Raw genomic sequence first — 12,540 nt, 5'->3', positions numbered from 1 at the left:
TGCAGCGGCCTGGGAGGGCATTTTAGGAACAGCACTCTCTACTTATGAACATGTACTTTCCTGCATCTGCTGTGCCAACTTCAGGTTTTGCTTTCTTGAATTTGTGGCTACTGTTTCATGAAATTTACTGAGGCCAACTCATACAGAGAAGCTGCAGGATTTCTTGCATGGTTGTTGGAAGTGGCTTCTTGGATTACAGCTATTTATTTAATCCCTCCTCTGCCAACCAGGCTGCTATTTGTTACTGATTTGGGAGGTGATTAGAAACCTAGATGGTGGTTAGAAACCCTCCCAGAAATTCAAGGCTCCTTTCTAGAATTACTACTTCCCGGATATGTCCACATTCTGGACAACAGGAAGGTTAAATGGGAGACCCATCCATTCATTTATTTCTCTAGAGCTAACTATGTGCCACTCACAGCAGGAGGTTCTGAGCAGAACAATACATAATTTGTAAAAATAAGAGTCTGGAGTTTACATTCTGGCAAATTTTTTATACTTGCTGTCGGAACAAGAATTGATTAGCACCTCTTGGTAATCATCATCATCATTATCATCATCATCAATCATTATGGTCATAGTTCATCATTACCATAACAGTGTCTAACATTTATGAACATGGTATCTATGTGTTAAAAGCTTTTTTTAATGCAATATTGCCAAGAAGTACTATTATCATGCCAATTTTTCGGTTGAGAAAATGGAGACACATAGATGAGGTCATTAGACCAAGTTATAGGGCCTCCATTCATGGTGGAGGTGAGCATAGGAAAGCAGACATGTGGTGTTTATTTAATTAGCTTGGATCTTGCTTATCGTCTATCTCTTGGAATAGGGTGGTAGCTGGGCTAAGCTCCATTAATACCATAGCAATATAGTCTAGTCTCTGACATCAAATGAGGGTCACTCTAAGGAGTGGGGATTAAATCTGGGCTCTGTATAAGAGATGTTGATAGTAGCTATCTTTAGAATCTCAGGAATTAAATAGGCTTGGGGAGCCAGGAAGAGTTTGGAGCACTTGGAGATGACTGTCACTGAGTTTTCTTTTGGGTGGACCTGAGGGTGAGGCTCTTCCTACCAAACTCTGACACTTCAAGAAGTGAACAAGATACCTGAATCTGATTTCCTGGATCCAGAAGTGTCAGTCAGACCTAACCCTGGTGGGTCAAAGTGACTGGTCAAACCTGAAGAGCAGGTCCCTGGACAAGCAGCTAAGATTTGGTAAAGTTTTGTTCTTGCAATACTGAGGAAGCCTCAAGGGTGTGATTTATTTTAAGGAGACTTAGGTTAAAATTAAAGAGCTGAGGTTCCTTCAGTTTGAAAACTGAACCTTTTCATGAGGACATTACATATAATATAAATCCATGTTCTCATTTTAAAAGAGGATTCTGTGTTCTTTAATTAATGTTTTAATTGTTCCTTCAAAGAAGATTTGCCATCTCTTTATTTAAGGATAAGGTATTTCTCTTCACAGAGCCAAGAATATCATTGTGTGTCTTTGGAAATGCATTTAAGTATTTACTGAGTACTTTCAAAAAGCAAAGTTGAAATTACAATCATAATAATATATGATCTTAGATTATTTTTAACCCTTAACATATTCAATAATATTCTAGAACATTTTCCTACATTAGTCAAGTGTTTGTTATTCATACTATTTTAGAAGGCTGATGTATTTTGTCATAGAGATAGACTGATTCAATAATTTCTCTACTATTGCTTTTATTTTTTCACTCTTTTGCTTCACTAGTTACATCTATAGCAGTGAAAAAAAATTAGCAATAATTGGAATGATACTTTTTAAAATACATTTTTTTCACAAAAATTTATTTACAGTTATGCCATGTCAAATACTGATGCTTTAAATTTTCTTACTGTATAGCATCTAGGCGATTTTTCAGAGGGGTTGTATCACTCTATTAGTGATCTTGGGAGAGCTACTCAAACTTTTTGCACATCATGTATGTCATCTCTAACGTAAGAATCATAATAGTACCTACTTCATGCAGTTAATACATGGAAATATTTAGATTAGTGGATAAAAGTACTTAAAACACATATCACCATTACTATAATTATATACATTTGCAATTTTTATTATAATGCTAAGGATGCTAATTTTTGGTGGCAAATTTGATAGTTTTTCCTTTTATTATATATTTGAGAATACTAGTTTTGTTGTGGTATAAACTAATAAATACAATCAATGAGTGTAACTGATAGATTATGGATTAATAAAAATAGATTATAGATATAAGATTTCGATAAGTGAGATAAGACAATTATAAAGCAAGAACTGTCATAGACAGGCCTGAAATTCCATTTTGCTGCCTTCTATAAAATAACTGTTACAAGATTTCTTTCTGAGAAACTGAAATGAAAGCTGTTTTTCTTATTTAAAAAAAATTGCTTTTCTGTATTTTGTATCCCACAGAATGTACCCAACTCAGGCTATGGTGGTGGTCATGGTGAGCTACACCCTGGGTTTGAGTACAATTATGGTTCTACAGGACTTTGAAGTAGATTTTCACCCCCGCTGGGCTGGCCACTGCTGAAATTCAGGGTACAGTTGTCTAACACCTGCTCAAATCCAGGATGCAATGCAGTTAACTGAGTTGCAAAGCTGACTGCTTTTTTTAGCTTCTGTATCTTGCTTGCTTGCTGACTGGAAAATTCCAGTCCTGCTTAGAGCCCACAGGTCCCACTAATTACTTATTTAACTTCTGTGATTGGTTTGCTTACATGACGCCAAGAAAGCCACTAAATTGTAGTTTTTGTTCTTAAATTCTCAAGACACTGATCAGAAAGTTGCTGTTCTCCCACAGAGCTTCAGTCTCTATGGGTGGGTGACAGTCCCTGGCCAGGTAAATAAAGCTCTCTTTGATTTGAATTTGGACTTAGAGTGCTTTCTGAAGCGGCTCCCCATAACAGTTTATAACAGAAGGGGCCTTCCATTTTCTTTGCATTTTGTTTTTTAATTCTAGTAAAGTCTGATGTTTTATTTTGTATCTAACAACTTGTGCTTCTTTTGCAGGGATTTTATTAACTTTTTAATTGAATGAATTCTCATTGTTTTTCTTAACAATTTTATGAACTGTTTTTGATGTGATGCTTTGTTGTCTCATGTTGCAGATACTTTCCTGATTTGTAGGATCCCATGATTTTGTTCCAGTTGTTTTTCATTTGACAGAGAGGACTGAGAAGGCTGTAAGGGTAAAAAGTCACACTTGCGCTGCTTGCTGAGTGGAGGTGAATAGACTTTGAAACCTGCAGGGGCAGGGGCAGTGACGGCAGTTAGAGAGAAAAATTCCTCACTAGGGATCAGATGGCCATGATTTTACTCCAAGTTCTGTCCCTAGAACAGGACAGTTAGCATTGCGTACCCTTCAAAATAGAATGATTTAGTAACCATTACGTTTCTGTACAAACAAAACAAACTCCATATAAGTTTGAATTTTTATTTTAAAAGTTTTCATTTATAGATAGGTAAGAAGGGAACCAGCTTTGTTTCAGAGCCTGCTGTGCTTGCTTTCAGTGGGCTTCTTCATCTCCTGGTCCAGGTAGCTCATTTTTTGGACCTAAGCTCAATTGACCTTTGTCTGGAAACTCCCACCTTCTCACAAACACTGCTCATCAATCAGGTTGAATCTTAGTTTACTTTCTTATAGCCCATGGTGCTTAGGAGTCGTAGTACTCAACACAGCTACAATTTCTCATTTGTGTATATGATTACTTGATAAATGTCAGTCTCTCCCACCAGACTGCAAACTCTGTTGTTTTCCATTATGTTCCATATGCCAACTGTGTCCAAGTAAATCCTCAGTTCATTTCACTGGAATGACAGTGGTAGGGTTGTATGTGCATAAAAGTATTTAAAAGGGCAAAACAATGTAAACAAAAGAAGCAGGAATGAATAATGCTGGGGTACTGGTGAGGAGACAAGTATGCCTGGACTAGGAGTAGTACATAAAGGAAAGCCAGGGGAGATGTCCCTGAAAAGGAAGATTTGTTTGATCACAGAGAGCCTTGGATACTAGGTGGAAGACTTTTAGCGAATGAGATATGCAGTAAGGAACCATTGAAGAGTTCTGAGCAGGAGTGTCATAGAAAGGAAGTTTGCTAAGAAGATGCATGTGGTAGTAGAATGGATTGAAAGAGAAAGGCTAGAGGCAGGGAGTCCAATTAAGTCTATTGTAATATATTTTTTTAAAGCTATTGAGTGTTACTTCAGTGTGCTGCCACTAGAAATGGGGAAAAGGGAGCAAATGTGGTAAATGCAAACATTATTTGCAGAAAAGAATTTCCACATTACTTACTCTCATTATATGTTGGAGAGATAAGGAACAAGAGAGAGAAAGAATAAATGACAGAGTATTAATTCTGAAAGAGAGATACTACATCATACCATGTGATGTCCTTTACAGTATGGAGATTGAGGCTCAGAAGAGAAATAGAACTGCAAATACTGAACAGCATGTGACCTATGAGTGGCAGACAGAGATCCTGAAGACAGTTTACATGAATCTTACTGATTGTCCTTTTTTATACAATGTCATCACCAGATGTAGATAAACTAGAGGCAGATTTTGAGTTCTTTTAAAATCGTTAAGCTAAGAATGATTGATAAAATGAAAGTGTGAAGTAGTTCAATGTGTGGTGGCATTCTGGTAGGGAGGTAAGAGATGAGGTTACATATTTTCAACTCCGGGACCCAGAGATAGTAACTTCAGATCAGCTGAAATTTTTCATTTTGAATTCAATTCTTGTCCTTTAAATTTTTCCTTCCTTCCAACCTTCATTCATTCATTTGTTCCTTCTTTTCTGGTACTGGGGATTGATCCCAAGCCCACGCATTTGCTAAGCAAGTGCACTAACACTGAGCTACATGCCAAGCCCTTCTTTCATTTTTTTTTTTTTTTAATTTTGAGAAAGGGTCTAACTAAATTGCTGAGGCAGGCCTTGAGCTTGCAATCTTCTTGCTTCAGCCTCCTGAGTAACTGGGATTATAAGCAAGTGCCATCACACCCAGCTAAACTTCCTATTTTGAAAAAAAAAGTAATATTTATAGCTACTGACCACTTATGGCATGATAAATGTTTAAGCAGAATCTTATTTCATTATTTCATGAACACTATCACCCTTATTGCTCCATTTTACAGAAGATGAAGCAGGATCAGAAGTGAAATAACTTCTTCAAAGTCTATTAAATTGCTTATAATTTTTAAGAAGATATCTCAATCTTGGCACTATTCACAGTTCTGGCCAAATAATTCCTTCCTGGGGTAGGTTGGAGGACTGCTTTCCTGTGCATAGTAGGGTGTTTATCAGCATTGCTGGCATCTATGCAGTAGGTGCCAATAGGACTCATCCCTCTCAGCTGTGGCAACCAAACAGGTCCTTAAACATTGCAAAATGGCTGGGCATGGTGGCAGATACATGTAATCCCAGTTGCTTGGGAGGCTGAGGTAGGAGGATTGTGTTTGAGTCCAGCATGGGAAACTTAGTGAGACCCCCATCTCGAAATAAAACAAAAATATCGCAAGATGTTCCTCACTTGAGTTCGCATAGTTTCTTCTGTTAAAAATCTTCCCCAGGAATTTCAAATTTAGTTGATATATTCTTCCCCTGGATTTTTGTACCACTTAGTGCTCAATATTAAATTATTTTTGGTTTGGTTTTGTATATATCTTGTTTTCCTAAGAAGTTTATGTGTTTGAAGACCAAGTCTTTTATGTTTGATAAAATGTTGGTAGCCGGCATCTTTCACCTCTGTCCTTGCTTCTTCATCCCTACGGTCATTTTGTTCACCTCAGCTCTAGTGCAGACCTGCATAATTTTTACCTATTCTGTTGAAACAACTTAGCAGGTCTCCCTCCTTAGATTCTCTTCCCCTTATCCATTTAAATGATAAATTCTGTACTTGGAGACTCTCTCTAAAACATAGGCTTGCTAATGCATATCTTTCCTACTTAAATCCTTACTCAGAAACATATCCATAGCTTAATATTAAGGGTATTTCACAGTCTACTATCAGTATTCTTCTCAAAAGTGACTTTTAATCATGTTTCTCTGGATAATGTTAGCTGTAGTAACAAAAAGATATTTGGTCCACATACCCTCTGGATTTCTGCCTTCTTTTTGTATATTCTTGTATTTCTCACCATAAATTGTATTTGGTAGTTACCTTCAAGTAGTATTTCAGTATTCAGGAAAATTCAGGAAAACTGTATGATACAGGGCTTGATATATAGTAAAATAGTAAGTACTGAATAAATATTACTGCTATTTTAACTATAATCATTTTAATTATCATCAACTTTCTTCTGAATAAGCAGGCTAGTTCAATTTGTTTTATGCATTGCTTGGAAAGGATAGCTGAGGGATATTTTTGGTCAAAGTCAACATGGAAAGTGTCAGAAATTTAAAGTTACTTTCTACAGAACCAATGCAGAAATGATATAGGGCAATAATCTAATCCCTCAGAAGAGAGCATCCTTTGGAAGGATTTTGCAATAAAAGTTTGGGGATTTACTGGATAATGAGGCCAGCTCTTCTGAGAGTACACACTGGTGCCAATTGGAAGGTTCCCATGCACAGAGAAGTTAAGGTAGCTGAGTAACATGACTTCAGAGAATAGTGGGTGGAAAGTGAACGTAGATTGGAATGAAAAAGACTGCATTGGTGCATGGTTCAGGGATGTTGAAATAAACTTTCAGTCTTTCAGTTTGAATTAGACAATTCCACTTGGCAGCCAGAATCTGTTTCTGCACAAAGCCCAGTTGTCGTGCCATATGCTGTGAATATGTGGTAGAAGTCTCTGCTAGGAGCCCAGTATACGGATCCATTTCAGGCTTGTATCATCACCAAGGCTAATGCTCCCAGCAAGCCAAGGTAGAGCAGGAAGGGTGGGGATTTTGAGACTTGATGAACCTGTGAAGAGCAGAGCAGCCACGGTAGGTGGATCCCACTGAGTAGATTAAAAGAGGGCTATGGAACATGTAGGGAACTCTGGCCACATAGAATATGAGGACTGTAGTCAGTTTATGGGTAACATCAAAAAATAGGGTTAGTATAATGGATTGAGATTTGGGGGCAAGCTCCTGAATGACAGTAATTATCATATTAATGGGTAATATACATTGAGTGGTTTATACACATCAGTCATTGTGCTAAGAGCTATCTATGCACTGTGTATTAACATAGTTACTCTGTGAAGAAGGTGCTATTTTAAGATGAGGAAATCAAGATGCACAGACTTTAAATAACTGGCCCATCATCACATAAGCAATAAATAGCAGTGTGGCTTGAATCGTTGTAGCACCTCTACTTTTAACTACTAAAATCATTGGATTTCAGAAGTTAAAAAAAAAAAAAGCTGAGAGGTCAGTACTGATTCCAGAGAAGCACTAACTAAAGTGCAAAGCTCAAGTCAAAGGCAGAGCTGGAGGGCAAGGTTCAGACTCTCTTGATAATATGCTCCACTAGGAAGGAGGCCAAGGTTGGAGAAGTGGGAGGCCTCACTTAAACACCTGTCCTTATTTGTTTCTTGATCAAGACCAAATTGGAACTTCCTATGTGGCCAAGACATACAGACCAATGGGCTGCACATGCTGAGAGCTCAACAGTGCAACCACTTTGTGGTCGCATATGAGACAGAGGGAAGATGAGGCACGGGTCCTTTTTTTTCTCTTTTCTTGCTTGATCAGATTACTCATGACCCTATTTTACTAGTAAACGAGTTAACTACAAACTCTGTTGTATCATTATTTCTCAACTGAAGAGAATTCCATTGCTCTTTGCAGGTTGATCTCAGTTAAATAAGGAAAATGAACATTGATTGAAAACATAATATAATTTGTGTGATAGATTATCTATTAGAAAAACTAAATGAAATTAAACATAAAAGTATCATAAGGCATTAAACTCTTTTTTCCCCTCCATTACATGTTCAAGGAGCATTCAACATATATCTTCTTGAGAATATGCTGCCTAGTAAAATTGTTTTTCCAGAACAATTATTGCAATTAGAGTGAAAGAATTGTCATATAGCAAATAGTTGAGAGCAATAACTTCAGATATGTCTGTAATTACAGAGGGTTGGACTAGAAGGGAAGTTCAATAAAAGTCTGATGATTGATTTCTATTGTCAACATTGTGAGTTTTCCAAAGTATTATATATTCTATGAGTATCCACGGATAGCATAACATTTCTTAATTTCAATTGTACATGCCAGATTGATAGAGTACATGGACTTGTACTTTTTTCCACATGAGTAGTACTAAAGGGTTATGTGTGTTGTGTATTGTTCCTCTTGCTGATCTTTTCTTTTTCTTTCTCCTGATCCAGCTAGCACAAGAATTCTCTTTTATATTCCTTACCTCATTGTATTGTACTTTTGACTATAATTACCACAGGGCAAAAGCCCTGTGGAGAAGAGAGGCAAGATGGCAGAGTAGAGGCAGACTTCACTTCCCAGTCCTTCCATGATTAGAAGGGAAACTGGAGAACAGCTACTCCGTGAGGTAGGTGACCGAGAGATCCAGTTGTGGACAGCCAGTGACTTGGAGAGGCTCAGAGACTCTGGTTACTGGAGTAGAGAGTAAGGAAGAGTTAATCAGATTTGCACTGGCCTCTGTGGTACTGCAGGAGGTCAGAGGGGAGTGGCACAAAGGGGGAGAAGGAGAGGCATGTTTGACAAAATTGTTATGTCAGCAGGAGCAGAAGAGAAAGTTAGTCTGAATTTAGCTGAACAGGGACTTCTCAGGGAAGTATTCTACTTTTCTAAATTTAAAAGCAGAAAACTGTGGTGAGGAACTATTTTGTTGGAATCATGACTAAGCCTGTACCTCAGGGGAACATAGTGCTTCACATCTACATTTCCCCTGGAGATCACAGCAAATACTGCCTCTGAGGAATAACTCGTAGCAAGCCGCGTGAGTAATTTATATGGTGAGATTGCTATGGGGCCAAGCCAGCAAACCCTCGGCTGACTGGCAGAGGGAATGGAGCCAGCCTTCAAAGCACCTGCCCATGCTAGAATGTGTTCTATTGGAAAAGGGGAGTCCAGGTACCAGCCCCTCTGCAAGACCTGGGATCCAGAGGTTCCTAGGCCAGCCACAGAATTTTCAAAGTTGTCTATGTTCCCGTGGGAGAGGGTGGAGAAGACTTTGTGATTAAACCCAGGCCTGGAGTGCTTCTCCTCACTCACAAAGAAATCCTCATGAACACAGAACTTCTGCCTGTGCCAAGCAGAGACCTCTCTACTGGGCTGCGGAGGCCCTCATGTGCCTGCTGGCTCACAGGCCTACGGTAGACCACCTAGAGTTGCCTAGATTTGGAGGATGGCAGAGAGAAAACAAGGAAGACAGGTTGTGGCTGAGCTCCATGCAGTTTCTGAAGCAAGAGACTGATCTAGATGTAGAAAATAAAGTCACACACAGCTCTTCACTTCAATGCAGAACTGAGTGGTTCTGGGTTGCTGCCTTCACCCTTACAGTCAGACAGAGGGAATGCCACCAGAGCTTGGACATTGGTCAAGTCCCTGACACCAGGTGAATTTCAAAACTAGAAGTATCTAAAAGAAGTCTCTTTATCCTAAATACTTTAGTTTTATTTATTTATTTTTCCCACCTTTATTGTCTTCTATGTTGATTTATTTGGTTTCCTGGCATGACTAGTTACTTCACACTTTTATCTATTTTAAGTATTTAAAAAATTCATTAAATTTATTAATTTGTATATTTCTTTTTTCCCCTCTAATTTTTATTCCTCCCCTTTTCTTTTTTCTCTTCTCATTTTCTCTCTCTTTTTCCTTCTTCAAAGTTTTGTTTTTTTAAAATTCTTTTCCCTTCTTCAAAGTTTTGTTTTTAAAATTCTTTTCCCTTTTCCTTTTTTCCCTTTCTATTTTATATATAGTTTAACATTAATTTAACGTTTTTATTGCCTAATTTCAGTCAATTCTTTTTTTAAAAAAATAAATATATGTTTTAGTTGTTGATGGGCCTTTATTTCATTTATTTATTTTTATGTGGTGCTGAGAATCAAACCCAGTGCCTCACACATGCTAGGCAAGTGCTCTACCACTGAGATAGAACCCCAGCCCACTTTCAGTCATTTCTATATATTTACTTCTCTCTTTCTTCTCTTTAATCAATTAAGTTGTAAGAACATTTCAACCATTTTTTTATTATATATTGGCATATGATTTGCTTTCATGCTGTAGCGCCTACTGATGTTTAGTTTTTTTCTCTGAAAGCAGAGCTGGGGGTTAAACATAGAAGTTTGGACAAGGTGAGTGATGCTGCCTTCAAAAATTCAGAATTGTCTACAACTAAATCCATAGATAATGAAGTGTAGAAAATTCCAGGCTGAGAATTTTAAAAATTGATGATTAAAATAAGCAGTGAATTAAAAGAACCAAGGAATGAACTCAGGAAGGCTTACAGTTTATGAAAAAGCTTTTCAAGAAAGACCCAAAGATTATGAAAAAGAACCAAACAGATAACCTCGGAAATGAAAGGCACAATAATTTTAAAATTATTTAAATTTAAAAACTCAGTGGAAAGTTTCTTCAATAGACTAATTCTATCAGATAAAAAAAAAAACAATCAGGGCTCAAAGATAAGGTGGTTGAGAACTGGAACTGTAGCTCAGTGGCAGAGCACTTGCCTAGTGTATATGAGGCACTGGGTGTGATCCTTAGCACCACATAAAAATAAATAAAATAAATACATTCTGTCTATCCACAACTACAAAAAAAATTTTAAAAAGATAAGGTAGATGAACTAGAACACCCAGACACTATATAAAGAATAAAGTATGAACAGAATATTCAAGAGCTCTGTAACAACACTAAGGAGAAACTTAAGTCTCATTGGTCTCAAGGAAGGATAGAGTATAGGATAGTAGCAAAGAAATTTTATTAAGTGAAATAATACTGAAATTTTTCCTATCTTGGAAATGGGTTGGATATGCAGGTGCTAGAGGCATTTAGAACTCCAAATAGACAGAGCTGAAAAAGAACATCTCCGTGACATACAATAGCTAAAATGTCAACAATTCAGATTCAGGAAAGGATTTTAAAAGCCACAAGAGAGAAACACCAAGTTTCTTATAAAGAAAAATCTATCAGAATGATAGCATTTTTATTAGCAGAAGCTTGAAAGGTCAGGAGGGCATAGAACAATGTATTTCAAGCCTGAAACAAAATAGATTACAATATCCAGCAACATTATCTTTCAGAATTCAAGAAGAAATAAGTCTTCCAAGATAACCATTAAATGAAAGTTATTCATTACCACTAAGTCACAACTTAAGAAGATACTTAAAGGAATCCTACACATAGTAGAAGATAAAAGCAACCATAAGAGCATCAAATAGAATATATCTCATTAGAAGAACAGATAGGCAATGAAGAATCAGTATGAATCAAACAAAATGACAGGAACTAGCACATGCTTCTTATAACACTGAATGTAAATGTCTTAATTCAACTAAAATACACAAGTGGGCAGATTAGATTACAAAATGATACCCTACTGAATGTTGTCTGCAAGACACACCTCACTGGAAATTTATGACATGCAAATGGAACTTGAAAGCAAGCAGAAGTAACTATTCTTACATCTACAAAGCAGACTTTAAGCCAAAATTATTCAGAAAAGAAAAAGAATTTCATTACATATTGGCAAAGGAAAAAAACAACACAACAACATCTACATATAGTGATTGTAAATATTTATGCCAAGAACATCAGTGTACACAAATCATAAAATAAGCACTACTCAACATAAAGATACAAGTGGCCCTAATACAATAAAAGTGGGGTGATGCCAAAAAACTATTCTCACTAATAGATAGGTCATTCAGAGATAAAATAAATAGATATCATAGAGTTTACACTTAAAATCGACTATGTCTACACAATGTTCCATCAAACAACATCTAATATATACTTTCTTTTCAGTAAATCATAAAACTTTCTCCAAAATGCATCATACTAGACCATAAAGCAAATATTAGCAAATACAAAAAAATGAAGATAATTCATTGACCCTTATAGGATCAATGGAATACAATTAGAAATCAACAGGAAGGGGAAAAAATGAAAACTATACACACATGGAGATTGAACAATACACATTTGAATGCTGAGTAGATCATTGAGGAAATAAGGGAGAACTCTAAAAAGGTTTTAAAATTAAATGAGAATAAAACCACAACATATCAGAATCTTTGAGACAGAGTGAATGTAGTTATAACAGGGAAGTTTATAGCTCTGCTATAAATGTTCACATAAAAAAAATCAGAGGATCTCAAATAAATAACCTGATGATGTATCTCAAGGTCTTAGGAAAACAAGCACAAAGCAAATTTCAAACAAGTAGAAGGAAGAAAATAATAAAGATTAGAGCTGAAATTAATAAGTAGAGGCTAAAAGAACAATACGAAGAATTAATGAAATAAAGATATGGTTATTGGAAAAGATAAATAAGATTGATAAAGTCTTAGTAAAACTAACTAAATCAAAAAGAGAAAAA

General features: G+C 36.6%; 1 protein-coding gene across 4 annotated transcripts in view; it reads left to right on the top strand.

Annotated features, from left to right (window-relative positions):
* Positions 1 to 2,739: 2,739 nt before the first annotated feature.
* Positions 2,740 to 12,540, top strand: part of Spink5 (serine peptidase inhibitor Kazal type 5) — a 171,413-nt gene continuing 161,612 nt past the window's right edge. For 2 of the 4 annotated variants that reach the window (XM_058584237.1, XM_046460253.2), the window contains exon 1: positions 8,918 to 8,934. The gene's annotated coding sequence lies outside the window, so the exon portion shown is untranslated. Of the gene's footprint in view, positions 2,865 to 8,916; positions 8,935 to 12,540 lie in introns of those variants that run through there. The other 2 variants (XM_058584235.1, XM_058584236.1) reach the window with 2 other exon arrangements.

Source organism: Marmota monax, unplaced genomic scaffold (assembly GCF_021218885.2).
Source record: "Marmota monax isolate L192 unplaced genomic scaffold, Marmota_monax_Labrador192_F-V1.1 WCK01_AAM20220418_F8-fsc00006, whole genome shotgun sequence".
Taxonomy (NCBI): Eukaryota; Metazoa; Chordata; class Mammalia; order Rodentia; family Sciuridae; genus Marmota; species Marmota monax.
Note: the sequence above shows the minus strand (reverse complement) of the source record. Positions and strands in the feature narration are given on the sequence as shown.